General features: G+C 38.9%; 1 protein-coding gene across 1 annotated transcript in view; it reads left to right on the top strand.

Annotated features, from left to right (window-relative positions):
- Positions 1 to 18,525, top strand: part of ARHGAP26 (Rho GTPase activating protein 26) — a 778,689-nt gene that overhangs the window by 620,464 nt on the left and 139,700 nt on the right. The gene's annotated exons all lie outside the window — the stretch shown is intronic.

The following is an 18,525-nucleotide window of genomic DNA, read 5'->3' on the forward strand; positions in this document are numbered from 1 at the left end:
AGCACTCCAAATTTGGACTTCTGGCCTCCTAAACTGTTAAGAGAATAAATTCCTGTTTGTTAAAGCCATCCACGTGTGGTATTTCTATTATAGCAGCAATAGAAAACCAAGACATGAGTCTTCCTCCAATCCTGATGCCATGTTCTTCTTCATTAGTCCAGCTTCTTGGATTATGTGCTCAGCATAACAAATTATGGATAATAGTGCAAAGAATGATAATTCCAGAACACTTAATTGTGCTCATGAGAAACCTTTACATAGATCAAGAGGCAGCTGTTCTAGCATAACAATGGGATAGTGCATGGTTTAAAATCAAGAAAGGTGTGTGTCAGCATTGTATCCTTTCACCATATTTACTCAAGGAAAATTAGAAGTTGTCAAAAATGAAATGGAACACATAAAGATTGATATTCTAGGCATTGGTGAGCTGAAATGGACTGGTATTGAACATTTTGAAGTAGACAGTCACATAATCTGTGCCAAAAATGATACATTGAAGAAGAACGGTGTTGCATTCCTTATCATGAAGAACATTTCAAGACCTATCCTGAAGTACAACACTGTCAGTGATAGAATAATATCCTTACGCCTCCAGGGAAGACAAGTTAATATGACTCTTATTTCAGATTTATGCCAAAGATGAAGAAATTAAAGGTTTTTACCAACTTCTGCAGCTTAAATTGATCAAACATAAAATCAAGATGCACTGATAATTACTAGTGATTGGAATGCAAACATTGGAAACAAAGAAGGATCAGTATAGGTAGTACCCAGGTTACAGATGTCTGATTTACATAGGACTCATAATTATGAACAACCCCTATAAAGCCTATTACATTAAAAATTCAAGGTATATACAATGTTTCATAAAAACAAATGGGCATTACTGTGCGACATGCACAAAACCATTATTATTATTATTATTATTACTGTATTCTTTTAAGATTTGTATTCTGTCTGGAAGTGTTTCTGTAATTTTCTTTATGCATAGAAAGGTACACCATATACACCTAGTGCTCAGTTATTGACACAGTTAAGTCCAATGATCAGGTTGTTATGCAAAAATAGAGGGTGACCACATCAGATCACCAAATAGAGAATGACTGCATCATTACATAACTGCCAAATGACATCATTACATAACTATCAAATTACGTCATTACATGAGTGCCAAATTACACATTACGCAGTTGCCAAACCACTGAAAATCATGGCACAGTCAGGTTGACACATAACCTTAACCATCACAGCCAGCATTACTCTTGCCCCATACCTTGGCATTCATTACTGCCAGATGTACATCATTAATGTGCAAGATAGTCGGATAGTAGATTTTTTTTTTTTTTTTTACAATTGTCATAAGTGTGACATGTTGGATAACAAGATAGTCAATAACTAAGAAGTAGGTGTACTATATTCTAAGACAAACATTTGACGTTAGATACAAACCATACATAAGTCTTCCAACATGCATATAAATTTGACCTATAGACAGATTAAGAACTGAATTCGTTTGTAATCAGGAAACTATCTGTAGTTAGAAAATATGGCTTTGGTGACAGAAACCATACTGGAGATTGCATAATAAAATTTTGGAAGATCAACAACTTATTCCTTGCAAATACCTTTTTTCAACAACATAAATGGTGACTATACATGTTGACCTCACCAGATGGAATATACAGGAGCCAAATTGATGAATCTATGGGTAGAGATAATGGAGAAGCTCAGTATCATCAGTGAAAGGCCAAGGGCCAACTGTGCGACAGACCAAAGTGTTGTTCATATGCAAGTTCAAGTTGAAGGTGAAGAAAATTAGAACAAGTTCATGAAAGTAAGAAATACAGCCTTGAATATATCTCATCTGAATTTAGAGACCATCTCAAAAATGTATTTGACACATTGAATACTAATGATCTAAGACCAGGCAAGATATGGGATGACACCAAGGAGATCATACATGAAAAAGCAAAAGGTCATTAAAAAGACAGAAAAGAAAGAAGACTAAATGGATATCAGAAGAGACTATGAAACTTGCTCTTGGTTAAAATAAATTGAAGAAATGATGACATAAAAGAGCTGAAGAGATGATTTCAAAGGGCAATTTGAGAAAGCAAAGTAAAGTAAAGCCCCTCAATCTTGGGCTTCAGTTCTGCCTCCTGCTCTTGGACCACTGGATCTGAGGCTTTTCTTCACTCAGACAGCTGCTGACTGCTGACTGCTAACAAGCCCAGGGTTGACAGGTAAAAAGGCACAGTCCCAATGTTACCAAACCACACACCAGGCCATTAATTCAAGTCCATTGAAAGTCCCAAGGTTGGCAGAGCATGGCAGGCTGCTGAAGAACTACACGGCTAACTGCAGAGTTCAAGCATGCCATAACCTAGAGACCATTCCCAAAGCTGTTTCTTATATACATAAAGCAGACCACATACCCAAAGCAGCTACTCAGCTGCTCCAATAGATTCCACCATGAAATTAATTACCAGTCTAACCATGGAAAATAACTGCATTCAGCTGCCCAGCCACTCAACCAGGCCCAGCCAAGTTGACACACAAACTTAACCACCACAATGATCAAGAACCAATAGTAATGAAGGAAGAAGGAAGAAGTCCAAACTTCATGGAAGGCACTGTTGAAAAATAAGTCTCCAGGAATTGACTAAATACCAATTGAGATGTTTCAACAAACAAATGCAAGAAGTACTCACTTGTCTATACCAAGAAATTTAGAAGACAGCTACCTGGCCAACCAGTTGACAGAGATCAGTATACATGCCGATTCCAAGAGTACTGATCCACTGGAATACAGAAATTATCCAGAAATATCAGTAATAATCTCAGGCAAGTAAAATTTTGCTGAAAATAATTCAAAAGCAGCTGTGGAAATACACTGATAAAAAACTACCCAGAATTCAAGCTGGATTCAGAAGAGAATGTGGAATGAGGGATATCATTGTTGATGTCAGATGAACCTTGGCTGAAAGCAGAGAATACCAGAAAGATGTTTAACTGTGTTTTATTGACTGTGCAAAGTCATTCAATTGTGTGGATCATAACAAATGATAGATAACATTGCAAAAATTGAGAATTCTAGAGCACTTAATTGTGTTCATGCAGAACATGTACATAGGCCAAGTGGCAGTCATTCAAACAGATCGAGGTGATATTATGTGGTTTAAAATCAGAAAAGGTATGCATCAGGGTTTTATCCTTTCACCGTACTTAGTATGCTGAGCAGATATCCAAGAAGCTGGACTAAATGAAGAAGAATGTAGCATCAGGATTAGAGGAAAACTCATTAATAACCTGAAGTATGCAGATGACACAACATTACTTACTCAAAGTGAAGAAGACTTGAAGCACTTGCTAATGAAGATCAAAGATTGCAGCCTTCAATATGGATTATGCCTTATAACAAAACTCACAATAAGCAAAATCACAATAAATGGAGAAAAGATTGAAGTTGTCAAGGATTTCATTTTACTTGCATTTCACAATCAGTGCCCATGGGAGCAGTAGGCTGGAAATCAGACATCATATTGCACTGGGCAAATTTTCTCGAAAAGACCTCTTTAAAACGTTTTAAAAAAAAAAAAAAAAAAAGTCACTTTGCGGAGAAGGTTACCTGACCCAAGTCATCATATTTTTTCATCATATGCCTGTGAAAGCTAGATAATGAAAAAGGAAGACCAAAGAAGAATTGATACTTTTGAGACCAAAGAAGAATTAATACTTTTGAATTATGGTGCTGGCAAAGAATATCGAATATACCATGGACTGCCAAAAGAACAGACAAATCTGTCTTGAAAGAAGTACAGCCACAATGCTTTTTAGAAGCAAGAATGCCGAGACTTCATCTCACTTACTTTGAACGTGTTATTCTGAGGGATATGTCTCTGGATAAGGACATCATGGTTAGAAAAGTAGAGGGTCAGTGAAAAAGAGGAAGACCCTAATTGGCACAGTGGCTGCAACAGTGGCTTCACAACACAGCAAAGATTGTGAGGATGGCACAGGACTGGGCAGTGTTTTGTTCTTTGTACACAGGGTTGCTGTGAGTTGGAACCGACTCCACGGCACCTAAGTACAAGAATGTATTTATGCCATTTAATTTTTTTATTTTATAACTAAAGCTGGTGTAATCTTCCTTGTAACTAAATATACTCATATTCCTGATCATTTCCTGAAGGTGAATTCCTAGAAGAATTTCTAGGTCAAAAAATATGCACAGTGTTAGGGCTTTTAGCCGTATATTGGGATTGGCTTCCCTTCTGATAAAGAACCCTATTAGTGCAGTGGTTAAGTACTTGGCTGCTAATTGAAAGTTTGACAATTCAAACCCACCAGCCATTCCTCACAAGAAAGATGTAGCAGTCTGTTTCTATGAAGATGTGCATCCTTAGAAATCCCACGCGGCAGTTCTACTCTGTCCTATATGATGACAGCCTGTGCTCCTCTTAAATATCTCACTTGAGTCATTCTCACTGTGGTCTGCATGTGGACTGGGCCCCTCTGAATGTACCAGGAAGCACTTGGAACAGGACTGGCCTCATCCACATCTGCTGAGCAAGCTATCAGGTTACAAACTGATGTGCTTCTCAGTTTTCCAGGAGAGCAGCAGTCACCTCACATCTTGTACTAAGCAATGTACAATGCACATTGGGACAAGTTAGATAATATTGGTAAATTCCTCTAAGCTGAAAATAGTGACGAGTTTGTGGTAAGACTGAAGTAGAAGCAGGTTTGGAACAGACTTTAAAGCACAAACTGGGAGTAAGTAAGAAAGTCCATAGAGATTAGGATAAAATAAATTAGATCTTTGCTCAAGATTAATTTTATCACACAAAGCAAAGGATGAAAGTTACAGGTGTTTGAAAGGAGACCTGCTGAAACTTCAAAACAAGCTGCTGTGTTACTGTCTGCAGATGGTAGATCAAAAAAACAAACTCATTTGCGTCTAGTTGATTCCAGTTCATAGCAGCCCCTATTGGATTTCCAAGGCTATAAATCTTTATAGAAGCAGACTACCTCATCTTTCTGCCCAATAGCAGACTACCCAATAGCAGAGCAGCTATTGGGCTTCAACCACTGACCTTTGGGTTTGGAGCCAAATGCCATACACCACCAGAGCCTCTTGCACATGATAAATAAAGGGATAGAAAATAGGGAAATACCAGAGCATTGCACTTTTCCTTTTAACATTAGAATATACACTGGGAATTTTCCTGCCTGGGAACAGGAATGAAATCCCCATATGCTTGGATATTTGTAAGGTGCTTAGCTTTCCTCCTCTTTCTCGGAGAAGGAAATATTTCATTGAAAAGTTTATGTATGTATGTATGTGTGTGTGTATATATATGTATGTATTATATATACACATATACATATATGTAGGTATATATGTACATATAGGTATAATTATGTATATGTGTATATATGTGTATGTTGTTGTTGTTGTTGTTAGATACTGTCAGGTTGGCTCGAATTCACAGTGACCCTGTGTACAACAGAAAAACACTGCCTGGTGCTGTGCTGTGGTAGTTAAGGTTATGCGTCAACTTGGCTGGGCCTGGTTTTGAGTGGCTTTTGTTGTTGTTGTTATGTGCCATCAAGTCAGTCCTGACTCATAGCATCCCCTCCTTGGGTTTCCGAGGCAGTATCACTATGGAAGTAGATTGCCCCATCTTCCTTCCGAGGAGTGGCTGGTGGGTTTGAACCACCAGCCTTCTGGTTAGCAGTCAGGTGCCTTAGTCACTACACTACCAGAGTTCCTATTTGAGTGGCCAGGCAGCTGGATGTAGTTATTCTCCATGATGAGACTGGTAATCAACTCCATGGTGGTATCTACTGGGCGTAGCTGAGTAGCTGCCTTAGGGATGTGGTCTGCTTCTAGTGTATAAGAAGTTTTGAGGAGTGTCTCAAGCTTTTGGCACATCTAGATCCTGCATTTGGCTGAGTCCTCACCTCAATGGTCTGACATGTTGTCTGCCAATCTTGGGACTGTTAATGGACTTGCATTAGTGGTCTGATAATTTGTTTGGTAATTTTTCTTGATGATTTTGGGACTGTGCCATTCTATTTGTTAATCTTGGGTTTGTCAGCCTCAGCCATCAGCAGCTGCCTGAGTTCCAGTGGGCCAGGAGGAAGAGGCAGAGCTGAAGCCCAAGGTCAAGGGGTTCTCACCCAGTCCCTAGAACTGGCACTTTGAACTTGTACTTCTAGCCTCCTAAACTATAAGAAGGTGCTCTGGTAACATGGTATGTAAGGCATTTGACTGCTCTCCAGAATGCTGGCGGTTCAAACCCACAAGCCACTCCTGGGAAGGAAGACTGGGCAATATGTTGTTGTTGTTGTTATGTATAGAAATACTGCCTTGAAAACCCAAGGAGGGGATGCTGTCAATCTCAATCAACTTGATGGCAGTGAGTAGTAGTAGTAAATTGTAAGAGAATAAACCCCTATTTGTTAAAGCCATCCATTTGTGGCCATAGTTTCTGTAAGAGTAGCACTGTTGTTGCTGTTGTTATGTGCCGTCAAGTCAACCCTGACTCATAGCGACCCCTCCTTGGGTTTCCGAGGCAGTATCACTACGGAAGTAGGATTGCCCAACCTTCCTTCCAAGGAGTGGCTGGTAGGTTTGGACCGCCAGCCTTCTGGTTAGCAGTCAAGTGCCTTAGGCACTATGCTACCAGAGCTCCCAGAGTAGCACTAGCAAACCAAAACATGTGCACTAGCAAACCAAAACATGTGCCGTTCTCACAACTGTTGATATGTTTAAGCCCATCATTACAGCTACTTTGTCAATCCATCTCATTGAAGGTCTTCCCCTTTTTTGCTGACCCTCCACTTTACCAAGCATATCTTTCTCCAAGAACAGGTCTCTTCTGACAGTATGACTAAAGCAGATCAGATGAGGTCTGGCAATTCTTGCTTCTAAGGAGCATTCCACCTGCACTTCCTCCAGGACAGAAACTGGCAGTCTATTCCATGGTACTTTCAGTATTCTTCAAACACAACTCAAAGACATCAATTCTTCTTTGGTCTTCCTTAGTTGTTTTTATATACATACATATAAACATTCATAGAGAGCTCTGGTGGTGTAGTGCCTAAGTTATTTGACTGCTAACCAGAAGGCTGGTGGTTCAAACCCACCAGCCACTCCTCAGAAGGAAGACTGGGCAATTTACTTCCGTAGAAAGTAGATTGGAAACCCAAGAAGGGGTCACTATGAGTCAGAGCCAACTCAACGGCAGTGAGTTTGGTGTTTCGGTTTATTGTGTATTTTAATTGAAAATTCTGTATATCTATCTATAGCTACAAATACGGATTTATAAAGTGCTTTCTATCATTTTTCTTGGAAATATTTTTGTTTTGGAAAACTAGAACAATATCCAAGCTGGCGTGGAAAGCACTGTAGAAGAGGTAGGAGAGTTTATGGGGTGAGGAAGCCTGGCCAGGAACTAGAATATTCTCACCAAAATGTGCCCCTCCCAGGTTGTGATCCAGCCACCAACACTGCTAGAAGAGCAAATGACAGTACCCTGCAAAGTTATAACATACCTTGTTCTTCATCTGGTCTATGGACTAACACATAAGAATTTGCTAATTAAAGCACTTTTGCCAAATTTACTATTTGGAGTTAAAGTGCAGGTAAAGATTCTGAAGGTTATTTGTTAAAAATAGATATATATTTCCATCTAATGATGTTTTCCAGTAGCTTGCTGCTTCCCAAACTTCAATTATTTATATAAAACCTTATTCACCACTTGGGCCACAGTCCATAACCCATACACTGTTTTCTGTTTCATATTTCTGTTCTGGTAACGTAGTGCCTAAGACACTTCACTGCTAACCAGAAGGCTGGCGGTTCAAACCCACTAGCCACTCCTCAGAAATAAGATGGGGCAATCTACTTCCGTAGTGATACTGCCTCGGAAACCCAAGGAAGGGTCGCTATGAATAGGGTCCAACTCGACAGCACATAACAACAACATATTAATTGGGGGTGCCCTGGCAGCATAGTGCCTCAGGCATTTGACTGCTAACCAAAAGGCTGATAGTTCATACCCACAAGCCACTGCTTGGAAGGAAGATTGAGCAATCAGCTCCCGTAGTGCTACCACCTCAGAAACCCAAGGAAGGGTTGCTTTGAGTCCAATCCCACTCAACGGCAGTGAGTTTGGTTTTTTTGTTATATTAAATTGTTAAGTTGATTTTAAAGCAACTCACTTCTTTACCTGGCCTCATTCTAATCATTAAAATTTGTGAGTACATGAGTTTGTTGGCCTTGGTATGTAATCCATATAATTATACATTAAAGTAATAACTAAGATAATTATTAAGATTAAAAAAAATGTCTGTTTCATCCTACCTTGTGTACCACCAGTAGAACATGTACCACAGTTTGTGATACAGTGCCCTTGCACTTAATTTTTGACTAATGCACATTCTCTTTTAATTTAAGTATACAAACTCAAGTGTCTTTTGTCCATTTGACAATGATGGGATTCAGATAGTGTCAGTTGACTGTTTATATCACAGTGGACATACACAGTTCATATATCAATTTTGTGCTGTGCACTTATGGTTCTTTGTGACACCTGTCCAGATTCAGTGTTACCTTTGTTTCTTCAGGTTTTTACTGCAGAATAAATGCCCTGTTAGAGGCATTAGACACACAAACACACACACACGTATATGTACATACCCAGACAAGCGTATGCATGCATTTTTCTTTTACTTTCAAACTTAGTGTTTTTCAGAACCTCATTTCCTCTTATGTCTGTGTGCCTGATCTCTTTAGAGTTCAAATGTGTTCTTTTTCTCCTCATTGATGTACTTCCAGTTTAATTTTTCTCTGCATTCTATTGGTCAGCCCTCTCTCCAGTCCCTAGTTGAGATGCTTAACTAGTCTAAAGCTCTTTGAGTAGCTCACTTGAGTGCTTTCTGTCAAGTGGTTCCAGTTGTTTGTCGTCTGTACACACTTTTCTATCTCTTGTCAGTGTACAAGTTGGGGCCCATTATTTTCTCCCAGAGGAGAAGCTCCTAGGGTAATAACCTTGGGAGTTTCACAGCCCCATTTTTTGTCTTTGTATCTGTATTTCAGGCTCATGGAAGTATCTGGCATATTAGCTGACACTCAGAGATGAATGTCTTATTTGCCAAGAGTTTTTTCTTGTTTAGGTAGACTCATTGTGTGCCCAGGCACTTGCATAAGATTCTTGTGCTTTAATCTGTGAGTATTAGTGGCATCCAGGTGGCTTTTTTCTTTTTCCCTAAAGGTAATGCTATCTTTATAGTGGCAGTGGTATCCTCCTAGAATGTGAGGAGCTACATGGCTCCTCCTGTGCTCTGCTAGGTAGAGATTTTGGTCAGTTAGAAAGTAGCATGTAGCACCTCATAACCTAAAGTCAGTGTGTGATGAAAGTGGGCCTAGGAATGACATGGAAGTTGCCTCTGCAATTAGAACTTTGTGAAAAAGGACAAAGAAAGTAATGGCAAAATGCAGGATTTAGAGAGCATCATAACACATGGAAATCATCAGGAAACCACTAAATATTTTAGTGAGGAGAGGAGTAGGTATCAAAGTTGCATGTGACTGGTCAAGGAAGTTATGTAATGAATGCAGTCATCCTCTATTTTCTGAAAGGGGGAGTTTTGAGAAAGATGCTAAAGAAAATGGAGGTCATAGTTTAGCCCAAAGAACAGTATGTCCAAGGGACTGGTAGACCATGCGATCCTCAGCATATATGAGACCAGAAGAACCAGATGGCCCAGCTACCACTGTCAACCACTTGGAGGGGGATCAGTGCAGCAGATCCTGGATAAAGTAAGAGAACAGTGTGGAACATAACTCAAAATCATAAAAACAAAAAAGAGAGGAAGAGAGGTTTACTTGTCTGATAGAGCCTGATGAGACCCCTAAGACTATGGCCCTAGTTACCCTTCAGGTCTAGAACTGAACTCACTCTTGTGGCTTCCAGCCAAACAATAGACAGGTATGTGGGATGAACCTTTATATCAGGTAGATAAATTCCTTAGAGTGATCAATTGCAGTAGAACAGAGGGCAGTGTTTGTACAGGGAGATAGCTTGCGGGGGGTGGGAATGCATGGGAGGGAAGGACACAGGAGAGGTTAACTACAGGGAGGAAGTGGGAAGAGAGCTGTTACATTGTGGGGAATTACAGTCAGTGTGAAACAAAATGTGTTCGAACTGCTGTAGGCAAAATGAATTTGCTCTGTAAACTTTCACCCAAATCACAATAAAAATTTTTAAAAAAGGTAGTCTGTGATGCTTAACAGAGAGAGCAGAGAAGAGAGGACTTCTATAAGTAGCAGGGAATAGCTCTTGTCTCTAGAACTAAAGAGAAAACTGTGAAAATAAATTTCCAAATTGAACTTGGGAACCATGTTTCCATGAGTTTATTTTTTTCCCCTGTAATTGTTTAAAATGTTTAGCTACATAATTTATCTAATAGTTCCTCGAATTAGGTACAACATCTAATTATCACAATTATATGACAGGTACTGTCCCTATTTTACAGTTGGAGGAAAATGAAATTGATATTAAGTAATGTACTTAAGGTCACACATCAAGACAATAGTAGATTTGAACCTAATCTCTCTGGCTTCAAAGCTACATTGTGAACCAGTCACTGTCTTACCTTCCAGTTTCAACTGGTAGGATAGCTCTAGGGGAGATATGGTTCTGTTAGAGTTGGCTTGTGTGAGACAGCCTGAAAAATCTATGAGACTAATGTAGACGAAGAAATGGGTACATTTTATCTAGAACCTTGGGGCCAAGCTAAATTACCACCTCATTCAGTAACAACAAAAATATAAATGATGATAAAATATTTGAGCATTTAACTTATGTACTGGGTAGTCTCCTAAGCCCATTATTATCTTACCACATCTCATCCTCAAAACTGATAGTAACTCAGTGAGGTAGGTTCTCATTATCCACATTATAAAGTAAACTGAGGCTAGAGAGGTTATGCAATCACACAATTAGCTATTGACAAAGAAGGGATTTGTACCCCGATAGTCTCTCTTCCTCATGCCATGTCTCCAAAAGGCCACCTTTGTTGCTTCTTGAGACACAGTTGAGAAAACCTAGAGAAACTGAGCTACAGAAGCAATGAGAGCCATCTGTCTCACTTCCGGGGCTGCCATGGGGGCAGTTGGACCATATTGAATGGGTTTCTCAATATGTACACTGGCAGGCTGCAGTCATATGACAGCCTCCCTCCAAATCTAGCAGCAGCCAGGCAGAGAGCACTATGTGTTCAGTGGGAGCTTTACTATGCCAGGCCAAAGCAGTCACCCTCATTTGTAATCGCTTCTGAACAGATGGAATGAGGTTTTCAATTGTGTTGCCACATGAATGGTAGCAAAGGAGATTACTGTTTAATCTCTTAAATTTCCACACAGGTACATCAGACATTAGAAACTAGACTGGTATATTTAGGTGAAAGGTACTGGCATACAAGCTATACTTTTCCCTAGACAACTGTAGAAGATAAAGCAAGAAAGGAAAGACTGAAGGGAACAAGATTTTGTACCTTTTAGGTTTCTTCCAAGTGGTTGCAAAGTGACATTTATGACTTGTTTTGTCCCAGATTTTTAGTAGTTATACCAAGGTGTTAAAATGCATTTCTTGGAAAAGTGGTTCTTAGGCTGGAGTGTGTATTATAATCATCTAGGAAGCCTGTTAAAAAATACAGATGCCTGGTCTCCACCCCAGGGCATTTTGAATCAGTAGCTCTTAGTTGCTGCTAACCAGAAGGCTGGCAGTTCAAACCCACCAGCCACTGGTTGGAAGGAAGGTTGGGCAATCTACTTCCATAGTAATACCACCTCAGAAAGGAGCGGTCACTATGAGTCAGATCCAACTCGATGGCAGTACATTGCATTGTGTTAGTTGGAACCCAGGGATCTGTATTTTTAATAAGTTCTCTGGTGATGCCTATCCTAACTAAAATTAGAGAAGTACTTTTCTTTCCCGACCCTCCATTTTCTCATCTGTAAAATCGATCACTAGTAAGACCTTTCTTAGAGGATAATTACCATGAGTTAGTGGGCTGGCGTATGTAAAATGCTTGATACTTGGCCTAGGACTTAGTAAGCACCTCATAAATGTTAACTGCTATCTCTGTGACTATCAGACTGCGGCCTTACTTTGCAGTTGACTAAGAACATAGTCCCCTCTGGAGTCTGTCAGTTCCATAGGAAAGGCTCATACATGAGGATAGTGTGGAGCCTCCCTGGCCCCAGAAGGACCCTGTTTGATGCTTGAGTACAAATATATCAGCAGCCTGGGAGAAGTTGTACAGCATCATTGGGGCAAGAAAGGATTTTTAGGCTTTGTTATGCATGGATCATGTTAACTAGCTGCTGGGATTATAGCTCTGATTAATTCTTTTAGTGTACTTAATTCATCCTGGACTCTCTCCCAGACAGGCCCTAAGAGGTTGAGAATTCAGCTTTTATACTTCTCATGTGTATCTTCCTTGTTGGAAAATAACTGAGAATTCATACCATTCAAAGGCTTATGTAATGCCCATCTCTGAGCAGTCAAAAGTGTAGTCTGTGCCTTTTCTCAGGTTGCCTCTTGCAGATCCTGGGTGCTGTGGACACACCTGTTTGCTTTGGTAAATGACATGTTTATCCACATGGATTTGTATTGTCATATAGCTCCAGAAGATGCAGTGTGGCTGTTGGTTTAATTATGTGGTTACCATGTGTCACTGACAACCGCATAGTTGGTGTGGCCATTAAAAGATGATGCTGTGGAAAGCTAATGACAGGGAAAAAGTTCAAGATAGATCATTAAATGAAAAAAAGCATAGGCCCTTCTCCATGGCATTATCACTCAGTGAACAAAGCATAGCTCAACATTAAGTATGATAAGATCTCACTTGGATTAAAAGAAAAAAATGTATGCATTTTTATGTTTAAAAAAAAGTTTAGAAGTTTACACACCTGGAGAGTGGGTCACATGTGACATTTGTGTGCATATGCATGTGTTTTTCTGCTCTTTCTAAACTAGTGAGGGATGCATATTTATTTTGTATTGACTTATTTTAAAATTATTGGAAACAAAATTCCCTAGTTGAATATTTCACTCACTGTCTCAAACAAGTTTTGCAAAGAGTAATGGTATATATTAAGTAAATATTTAATTTTCTTCTTCCAAACAGGTAATAGAGTAAGCAGCCTGTATATGGACTCTCTTGGATTTGGGGGAATCATGGGTTAACCAGAGACTGTCTCTACTCAAATCCAGGTCCTCAAGTAGAAAATAGGGCTATGTTGTATATAATGGAATATCTGGTCATTCAACTCTCTATTCAGCCATTAATTAACAGCTCATTTCTACTTCATGTTGTTTGAAGTGATGTTGTTTCAGGGCTAGATTCCCCATTGTGCAGCCATGTCTCATTCCTGTGCATCATTTCAGTCCTATACCAGCTGTAATGACTTTCCCATTCTTTCCTGAAATCCAGTTTTATTTTCATTCTTCTGCATTGCAAAGAAAATACTTATTATGAGCACCATGGGGAGAGTTATGGTAAGTCAGTCAGTCTACCCAGGACCAAAATCAGTGGTTGTTTTGCTGAAGAAAACCTGTCAGAAGTTTTAATATTATGTACTATATACTATGGTCAGAACAACTGATGGACCGAATTTTTCACTTATGAACTTACTGTTTATTCCATCCTTGTGTAAACACATTGCTTTTTATCACAAGGACTGAAATTAGGTTAGCATGAAATCAGACCACTTCAAATTTCATCGTGCTTTGACACACCACTGTTATGGGGGGTGGGGGTAGAAACTGGGGGGGGGGGTTGCTTTAGTAGGTCTGATTCCAAGCTTCTCATTTACTTGGTTGTTTCCCAGAAATAGTAAACTCAGAAATTGCTGTACACTCATCATTTTTTATTACAAAATTCATTAAGCTGCCATCCTATTATCATTCTGTCCTGTCAAGATGATACATTACAGCCTTCATTGCAAAACTTTAATAAGGAGGAGAAAGTGTACCTCTCCTCACCACAGCACAGGAAAACCTCTAAGTAATTTGCTTTTGCCTTCCTACACTTTGCGTAAACTCTGTGCCTTTGCACAACTCCCCTCTGTCTGGTAGCCCCCTCTTCTTCATGTTTGAGGGAGCTCCTTTCTTTGGCTCTGTGAAGCATCATGAGCTACTGTTATGAGAAGGGCCCTCTTCTCTCTTCTTTCTTTCGACATTGAGTCCCAGACATCATAGAAAGATGAGATGTTAGCCTGTGTTCTGAAAGACTTCCATGCATGGTGGGAAACCTCAAAGTGACGTTGAAGGTCTTTGTTTCATATTTACCCTCTGGCTCTGGGTATTCTGTGGGCCAGGCATGTTCAGGCCTGCCAAGACATATAAATTTGGCTTGGCTCTCTGTGTACTTTCCTGCCCTGACTTCTAGGTTCCATGATAAACAGAGAGGATGCCTCTCATATGTGATTGGGTTGCCATTAGAGTGAGCTGGAATCACTTGGTAAACATGGAAAGTAAAATAGCTTAGCTCCCGATTTCCATGGCAACCCCAGAACAAGTACAATATCACCAAAATTATGCTGTGGCTTCCTTTTTTTAGTTGCAGTGATTTGGTTGCTTACTCATGTTTTTCCATTCCTGCTTTGTACCAAAAACAAGGACTCTACCCACTATAACCAGTACTTAGGTTTCAAGGACAATTAGTGGTCCCCCTCTGAAACACCTGAAAAATTCAGTCACACAAAACTACCTTTTTCCATTCCAGCAGAATAAATTTTGATTGCTTATTACTCTCCCGTATTTGTTGTTTATCTCATAACCATTCATGGAGCTTCTCTGGACTAGGCACAAGGAATGTATGAAGTAACTGACCTCACAAGTCACTGTAACCAATGCTCTATTTTATAGAGCCACACAAGCTACTAACATGTCCCTGCCCTTGAATAGTTTGCATCCTTCAGGCCCGAGTCCACCTCTAGTTTATCCCTCCACAAAGAACATATGTGCCTGAAAGCATCCAATCCATTACCAATACGTGTTTAGTGTTTACACTTGTTTGGGGATTTATTTTAGTATGTCCTTGCTTCTGAGCTTTTGTTTGCTGTGACTCATATGAAGAGAGATTCTTGTTTACAAACATGGTGAGGAAGGAAAGCATTCTTACTGAACTCAAGGAGCTGAGGAATATTCCTGAGTTGTGCACATTCTCTTTTTTTTGTCTTTGCAATGGTTATCTATGATCTTGTTGATTTGACTCATAGCTGGATGTTTTTTTTTCTTTTGAAGCCAACTAGCCTGTAATTTTTTATTTTTTCCAGCAGCCAAATTTCCATCAGTCCCTCTTACACCTTCTAATGAGAATGCCAGAGTTGAGTTGAGTCATCAGTGGTTTGAAGAAGTCCACCTCTGTTATTTGAATAATTTAATTTTTATTTAAAATAATAATAAAGTCTACTGGGCTGCTTGTTCTCATTACATTCTTTGGTCAGAAGCAAGTACTCATTTGTGCACTTGATCCAAATTCTACTAATTTGATATTACTGAATCATTTTCCCTTTATTTCTTAACTCATTCCACATGCTTTAGAATTTGTCTCAGTATAGTTGTCATAACCACTGAACATTTGGTTTGTTGTTGATTTTTTTTACTCTCCATCCTTCTCTAAAATAATCTTCACCTTCCTACTCACCCATGGCAGCAGCAGCTTAGATTCTTCCACTTAGATGTTCTCAATTTCATTATCTGAAGTCTAATGTCAAACATGAGCCAGAATCAGTTCAACAGCAACTAACAACAACATTTCAAGGTAAACTGCAGTGGTCTTATAGTCAGAGAGTGCCATGTTTTTTGACTTCCTTGTCATATGCCCCATCAAGGGGTACTAATAAAAAGTCTGCCTCCTAGGATGCAAAGTTGGCTATACTGTCTGTAAAACTATGAAATCTTATGGTAACTTATTTTCTTCTTGGGTAAAGAACTTCTTTCTCTGATCTTCTTTTTTAGTTGTTTTGTTTTTTATAAGTTATGCCATACATGAAAGATCCTAGATATGTAGATATATATAAAAATAAAATCTCAAAAATAATTAATAATTTCTTAAGAATGTAATGCCATCAAGTAAACAAAATACCAAAGATGAAACAAGACATCTTAAAACTCAACATTATTGAAACCCCTTGTTTTATTCTATTGGCTTTCCTAGTCCAGGCATGAGTTGAGTCCACCTTTTCTACCCTGTCCTCTTTCTCTAGTTGCTTGATTTCAGACAAATAACGTGTTGTATATGCCGCACCATTCCTCATTAGCTCTTAAGAGAGCCAGTCTATAATACTATAACAATAAATATATTCCTAAAAACTCTTGCCTAAATCTACTTTTTTAGTCATATCTTTTTCATATACATAAGGCTTCTGATATTTTGTAAAGATAAGCTTTTTAGATAATATTTCTTAAAAGTGTGATTTCAAAGTTCTCCCTGTCAGGTGTCTGATTTTAGGCTGCTCATAGGCTATTAAGGAAGGTAGACATATAAACAAGTATGTGCAAGTTGATAAATATTGTGTCTGAATACAAACCAAGGGATTAGTGTAAGGGTCTGTCAACTGCCTGGGGACCATGCGTAGTACTAAGAGGGCTCTCAATAAATATTCATTGAACAAATGAAAACCGAGGACAGATTCACCTCAGATATTCTCTTTTTTTAATTCATAGTAAGGCAGGAAAAAAAGTCCTGATAACAATTGAGAAAGAGTAATACACATGAAGAAGGAAGGAATTAATAAGGAAGACTAAAAAAGAATTGATGCATTTGAATTATGATATCATGGAAGAATACTGAATATACCATGGGCTGCCAGAAAAATGAACAAATCTTTCTTGGAAGAAGTACAGCAAAGATGCTCCTTAGAAATGATGATGACAAGACTTCATCTCACTTTGGACATGTTGTCAGGAGGGACCAATCCCTGGAGAAGAACATCATGCTTGCTAAAGTAGAGGGGTAGCAAAAAAGAAGGCCCTCAATGAAATGAATTGACACAATGGCTGCAACGTAGCCATGATTGTGGTGATGGCACAGGACTAGGCAATGATTCATTTTGTTCTCCACTATTGGAATTGACTCAACAACACCTAACATGAGCAACAACAATACACTTTTGCCAAAGTGATTTTTGTTTGTTTAAAGTTGGTAGAATTATCTGCCTTTGTGGATGAATAAATATAAGCATAAGAGAAATATGAATTGTAGATACACCCTACTAAAGCCTAGGAATTCAGAGATTATGAATTAACTGTTATCCAAACTTGGCCCTTCAGGTGTCTCAAAATAATGTTAAACATTATTCCTCTCTCTTTTATATGAAGCTAAAAATGTCTCTGATTAAACTTCAAAGATAACCTTTATTTATATGGTGGTCTTAGGCTTCTGACAGTTATTCAGGAACCTTGATTTTACTGTTCTGTGCAGAGGATAATTGTACTTATACTGATAAATGTCATATCCATTCTCTCTATGATCCCTAATTATGTAATTTCAGAGCTGTTTTTCTTCATAGTAGCAAGTTGCTATTTACAGGCTGTTAGTCTTCCTATATCCTGGCTCAGTCTAAACCTTTTGGTTTCTCTTTCTTTGTTATTGTTTCTGTTTGAACTTAAGCTCTTGAAATACAAATAGTTCTAAATCTCAGGAATAAATTTAATAATCTACTTTTTTTCAAAATCACCTTAAAGTTCTGGTGGCATAGTTCTTAAGCCATTTGACTGCTAACTAAAAGGCTGGTGGTTCAAACCCACCAGCTACTCCTTGGAAGGAAAATGGGACAATCTACTTCCATAGTGATACTGCCTCAGAAACCCAAGGAGGGGTCACTATGAGTTGGATCCAACTCCACGACAGTGAGTTCGGTTCATTTCAGTTTGTTACTTAAAGTTTAGGTATCTCCCAATAGCTTCATGAGGTTTTAAAACTCTTCCATGAGAATTAAGGATTTACCAAGACATTATGAGTATGAGTATGTGTGTGAGTATGTGTGTGTCTACTCAGTATGAAGATTATTCTAGCATTTCATAAACATAATTTATTTTTATAGATATGACAAGTGCAAAGGAAAGCATTTTTGTCATGACATCATCCCTTTCATAGCCTAAAGAGACCTGAGTTCAAATGTCAACCTCTAAACAATAAACCCAGTCTGTCCTCTTACGTACATAGTATACTTCTGGCTCACTTCAGAAAGGTATAGCCAAAGGGTTACACAAATGCCCTGTGGGAACCCAGACTTTGTATTTCTTGACAAGAATGTTGATTGCCATTCTACCCCTAAGATAGGAACAGAAGTGGGTTCCAAGGTGCAGAGATACTTTTTAAAAAATTTTTTTAGTTCCGGCAATATGGCGGACTAGGCAGAAAGACTGCACAGACCCTCTTCAACAAAGAAAAGGGAAACCAGTTAACACAGACACAGAAGATAATCTTGGACCCCTG

Source organism: Orycteropus afer, unplaced genomic scaffold (genome assembly GCF_000298275.1).
Source record: "Orycteropus afer afer isolate SDZICR_OR568_19922 unplaced genomic scaffold, OryAfe1.0 scaffold00056, whole genome shotgun sequence".
Classification (NCBI taxonomy): domain Eukaryota; kingdom Metazoa; phylum Chordata; class Mammalia; order Tubulidentata; family Orycteropodidae; genus Orycteropus; species Orycteropus afer.